The sequence below is a fragment of the Protomyctophum parallelum genome, assembly GCF_964188405.1.
Source record: "Protomyctophum parallelum genome assembly, chromosome: 21".
Taxonomy (NCBI): Eukaryota; Metazoa; Chordata; class Actinopteri; order Myctophiformes; family Myctophidae; genus Protomyctophum; species Protomyctophum parallelum.
Window position 1 is genome coordinate 4,478,553 of NC_139713.1, and position 6,000 is coordinate 4,484,552.

Sequence of the window (6,000 nt, forward strand, 5' to 3'; positions counted from 1 at the left end):
TGAATCACTGAATCCGTGTTATTGGTATGACCAAAGTATACACGTTGTATAACGCGTAGTTCGTATAGTTTTGCCAAATGTTTCCCCACCAGAATAAGGACGCCATATGAGGCTCAAGTGCCGATAAATCAATACCTTCATTATCTTCTATTTTTAAAACTAAACCGTTAATATTGTTTTGATGAAAAACAGAAGGATGCAGAAGGAGTTCATGGAAATCTATAGAGCTAAGCCCTCAATTACAGTTACACAATTTAGGCATTTAGCAGACGTTCTGCCAGCTGCCTTGAAAAGCGGCTGGTGGACACCTTTTCGTGATTGGCTGCCTTTAGGCTGCCTCTAAGCCAATGGCAGACGTATACCCATGAAACCCATAGTCTGAACGGCATGGAACCCATACTCCGAGTCAGTGTTGTTTAGGTCGACTAAAACGAAGACGAAGAATGTTCGTCGGTCGACTACCTTTTTCCACCGAGGAAAACTAAATGGAAACTAAATGGAAACTAAGCTATATGATGACTAATTTCGTCAAAAAAATAAAAACTACACTAAAACGTTAAGAACGGACTAGTGGATAAGAGATCCAGTATGTCATTTTACAATTGGTTGCATGCTGAAAATAGCCGATCTACAAGCTCACAACGCGAGCCTTCTCCAGGCCTGAAGAAGGCCCCAAACGTTGGTATGACTCAGGGCCGCGTCGTTGAGTTACAAGAGCAGCGGGCCGGGCCCTGGCCTGGGTCATCCGGGCCCCAAGAATAAAAAATATCCAAACACGAAAACAAGTGACCGAAATAATAATGTCTATTTGTATAACCATGCATGTTAATCGCATCTCTACACAATGTGTGCGTGCACACTCATTGGGCATAACAGCCAAAGGGATTATCCGTGCGTTTTTTTTCACCACTGTAAAAGTTGAACAGAACACAAACACTGCTTGTGGCACTAAGTCCACATTCCTGCTCCCAGAGTGTGAACAATAGGCCTACTGCAGAACTCAATGGAAGTTAAGTACCTAACTCTCATGCCAACCGGGCCTAATGGAGCCTGCAATTATACTGTCATATGACTCTGGCATCGCTTCGCCCAGACACTGACACTCTTTCATCGCACGTATATATCATCGTCTTTGTTTTATTTTTACCAAATTATTATTTCAATAATTACCAATTATTAACCGTCACGACTCTCTGCTCAATGACACTTTTCTTTTTATTATACTTGCAATCCCAAAATAGCAAATATGAATTATTAATTTGTTACATGGTATTTGTCATAATACAGGCAGGCAGGCAGGCAGGCAGACAGGCAGGCAGGCAGGCAGGCAGGCAGGCAGGCAGGCAGACAGACAGACAGACAGACAGACAGACAGACAGACAGACAGACAGACAGACAGACAGACAGACAGACAGACAGACAGACAGACAGACAGACAGACAGACAGACAGACAGTAAAGTAGGCCTATATATATTTATTTTGTCTTGCTTGACCCTCTGCAAGCATTTTATATAGAGACAGCTGTAAGGGTGCAAACAATGAAATAATCGATACATTACTAAAAAATAATCAATTTTAATTTATAATTGGGGCATGTCATTACAGGCGAAACATTGAAAAGCTAAATCCAAAATGAACTATTAGCTAAGCTCACATCACCTCGTGTCACATGTGGGTGTGTAGATAGAGGTGTGAGTCGAGTGTTTGACCGGAATGGAACAGAGCCTTCATTAGCACCCTGACTCTGTCTGTTTGACCGGAATGGAACAGAGCCTTCATTAGCACCCTGACTCTGTCTGTTTGACCGGAATGGAACAGAGCCTTCATTAGCACCCTGACTCTGTCTGTTTGACCGGAATGGAACAGAGCCTTCATTAGCACCCTGACTCTGTCTGTTTGACCGGAATGGAACAGAGCCTTCATTAGCACCCTGACTCTGTCTGTTTGACCGGAATGGAACAGAGCCTTCATTAGCACCCTGACTCTGTCTGTTTGACCGGAATGGAACAGAGCCTTCATTAGCACCCTGACTCTGTCTGTTTGACCGGAATGGAACAGAGCCTTCATTAGCACCCTGACTCTGTCTGTTTGACCGGAATGGAACAGAGCCTTCATTAGCATCATTAACACTGACTCTGTTTGACCAGAATGGAACAGAGCCTTCATTAGTATCATTAACACTGACTCTGTTTGACCGGAATGGAACAGAGCCTTCATTAGCATCATTAACACTGACTCTGTTTGACCGGAATGGAACAGAGCCTTCATTAGCATCATTAACACTGACTCTGTTTGACCAGAATGGAACAGAGCCTTCATTAGTATCATTAACACTGACTCTGTTTGACCAGAATGGAACAGAGCCTTCATTAGTATCATTAACACTGACTCTGTTTGACCAGAATGGAACAGAGCCTTCATTAGCATCATTAACACTGACTCTGTTTGACCAGAATGGAACAGAGCCTTCATTAGCATCATTAACACTGACTCTGTTTGACCGGAATGGAACAGAGCCTTCATTAGTATCATTAACACCAAATGGAACAGCTAGAGCCTTGTAAATACGAGGCCCAATATTTGTTCCAATATTCTTTCCAATAGAGGGTTTATGCATGCATAAAGTGAATGGCAAAGTGAGTTTAACGTCGTTTAACGTCGTTTAATGCAAATAATCATATTGGACTCATTAGACTCGGAGTAGAGCCGCTGCTCCTACGCCTAGGAAAGGATCCAGCTTAGGTGGTTCAGGAATCTGGTTAGGATGCCTCTCGGGAGTCTCCCTAGGGAGGTCCTCGACGCACGTCCCACAGGGAGGAGACCCCCGGGGCAGACCAAGGACCACGTCCCACTGGGAGGAGACCCCGGGGCAGACCAAGGATCACGTCCCACTGGGAGGAGACCCCGGGGCAGACCAAGGACCACGTCCCACTGGGAGGAGACCCCGGGGCAGACCAAGGATCACGTCCCACTGGGAGGAGGAGACCCCCGGGGCAGACCAAGGATCAAGTCCCACAGGGAGGAGACCCCCAGAGCAGACCAAGGATCAAGTCCCACTGGGAGGAGACCCCAGGGCAGACCAAGGATCACGTCCCACTGGGAGGAGACCCCGGGGCAGACCAAGGATCACGTCCCACTGGGAGGAGACCCCGGGGCAGACCAAGGATCACGTCCCACTGGGAGGAGACCCCAGGGCAGACCAAGGCGCAGGAGGACCCCAGGAGGAAGTCACTAATGTTGCTCTGCAGAGGGAAGTCTGGAGCACTCTGGTGGAGCTGTTGCCCCCGCGACCCGACTACGGATAAGCGGTTGGAGATGGATGGATGGATCTGAATGACCATAACAGGTCTGTAACTCTGAGAGTGTTCATTAGGACACTCTCAGAGTTAAAGGGGGTCTTTGAGAATGTGAGAACCACTAGTAATAGTTGGACTCCTAATATTGCCATACTGTATAGTGTCATAAGTGCCATATACTTATTCTGGAGAAAACGTCTTGACATCCAGTAAGGGGGTGTTAAAATTAGAACATTATAACGGTGTGTAAAATCTTACTACGGACAAGTCTTTGCCGCCACGGACCAGTGTTGTTTTTGGCATCACATTTTTATTTTAGTCATAGTCTCTTGAATAGTTTTAATTCAGTTTTAGTCACATTTTAGTCACATGGAATGTTTCAGTGTTAGTCTATAGTTTTAGTCGACTAAATATCATAAGATTTTAGTCGACTAAATCAACAGTTGATTTAGTCGAAAATAGCCGATCTACAATCTCACAACGCGTCGCAGCGCAGCTTGTATAGATCAGATATTTTCAGCATGCAACCCAAGTGTAAAATGACTTATACTGGATCTCTTGTCCACTATAGTCCCTTCCTAACATTTTTGTCTAGTTTTAATTAGTTGACAACATTGTCAATATATTTAGTCTTAGCTTTAGTCACCATAGCTTTAGTTTCCATTTAGTTTTCGTCAGTGGAAAAAAGGCAGTCGGACCCGACGAACGGTTTTAGTCGACTAAATCAACACTGCCACATGTGTCTGTGTAGTGTGTGTGTAGTGTGTGTGTGTGTGTGTGTGTGTGTGTGTGTGTGTGTGTGTGTGTGTGTGTACAGTCATGCCGGTGACCCCTGACCCCTGTGTAGCAGTTTCATGGGATGAAATAAATCTACTCTGAGCGATGATGGCGATGAGAGAGATTTAGATGGATCAGATTAACCCTGATCCCCCCACTGGGAAATAATCACAGTCTAAGTGATGTAATCCAATCATAGCTATAAGCCGTGGTTGATGCTAATCTCTCTCTCTGTGTGTATAAATACAGTGCAAAACTTCTGTATGAATCATGACCGCGATGCACGCCAGTTCATATCAGGCAGCGTAACGGTGAACTTGATAAACAGGAGGCAACGGTAGGCCTACACAGGACTGGTATTGTGAGGCAAATTAACCCATTTTGGTGTTATAGCATCACGTTATGCTTTAGCTATTGAAAAATAGCAGATCTACAAGCTCGTAGCGCGCCACCGAGTGGCGCGCTACGAGCTTGTAGGTCTGCTATTTTTGAAAAGTCGAAGAGCGACTGACATAGAAGACTTTCTTTTTTAAATCTGATCTCAGGTCAGAATGGAAAACTGTCAGGATGTAGAAGACATTTTTTTAATCTGATCTCAGGTCAGAATGAAAACTGTCAGGATGTATAGAAGACATTTTTTTTAATCTGATCTCAGGTCAGAATGAAAACTGTCAGGATGTAGAAGACATTTTTTTAATCTGATCTCAGGTCAGAATGGAAAACTGTCAGGATGTAGAAGACATTTTTTTAATCTGATCTCAGGTCAGAATGGAAAACTGTCAGGATGTAGAAGACATTTTTTTAATCTGATCTCAGGTCAGAATGAAAACTGTCAGGATGTAGAAGACATTTTTTTAATCTGATCTCAGGTCAGAATGGAAAACTGTCAGGATGTAGAAGACATTTTTTTAATCTGATCTGAGGTCAGAATGAAAACTGTCAGGATGTAGAAGACATTTTTTTAATCTGATCTCAGGTCAGAATGAAAACTGTCAGGATGTAGAAGACATTTTTTAAATCTGATCTCAGGTCAGAATGGAAAACTGTCAGGATGTAAAAGACATTTTTTTAATCTGATCTCAGGTCAGAATGGAAAACTGTCAGGATGTAGAAGACATGTTTTTAATCTGATCTGAGGTCAGAATGAAAACTGTCAGGATGTAGAAGACATTTTTTTAATCTGATCTCAGGTCAGAATGGAAACTGTCAGGATGTAGAAGACATTTTTTTAATCTGATCTCAGGTCAGAATGGAAAACTGTCAGGATGTAGAAGACATTTTTTTAATCTGATCTCAGGTCAGAATGGTAAACTGTCAGGATGTAGAAGACATTTTTTTAATCTGATCTGAGGTCAGAATGAAAACTGTCAGGATGTATAGAAGACATTTTTTTAATCTGATCTGAGGTCAGAATGAAAACTGTCAGGATGTAGAAGAACATTTTTAGAATCTGATCTCAGGTCAGAATGGGTTAAGGCAAGGTTTCTGCTATAGGTCCATTTAAACCGGAGCTTCTGCCATTTAGATCTGACGTCGAAATTTAAAAAAATGTCTTCTAAATTCTGACAGTATTTCTGAAATACCTCATGTTTCTGTATCAGTGGTGCTCTGCTCAATATTTCATGTCAAGGACCCCCAAAGATGTATTTGGCCACCGACCAACACCCCCCCCCCCCCCACCCCCCCCAGAAGACAAAGATTTGAGTTAAAAACGCTCGCTCTGAAAGAATATATATAGATTTGCGCCACATTTTCACGACTTTTCAAAAATAGCAGACCTACACAAGCTCGTATCGCGCCACTCGGTGGCGTGCTACGAGCTTGTGTAGGTCTGCTATTTTTCAATAACTAAAGTATAACACCAAAAGGGGTTCCCGCCCCAAAATGGGTTAAGCAACTAGTCGACCGTGTTGGTACTAGTAGTTG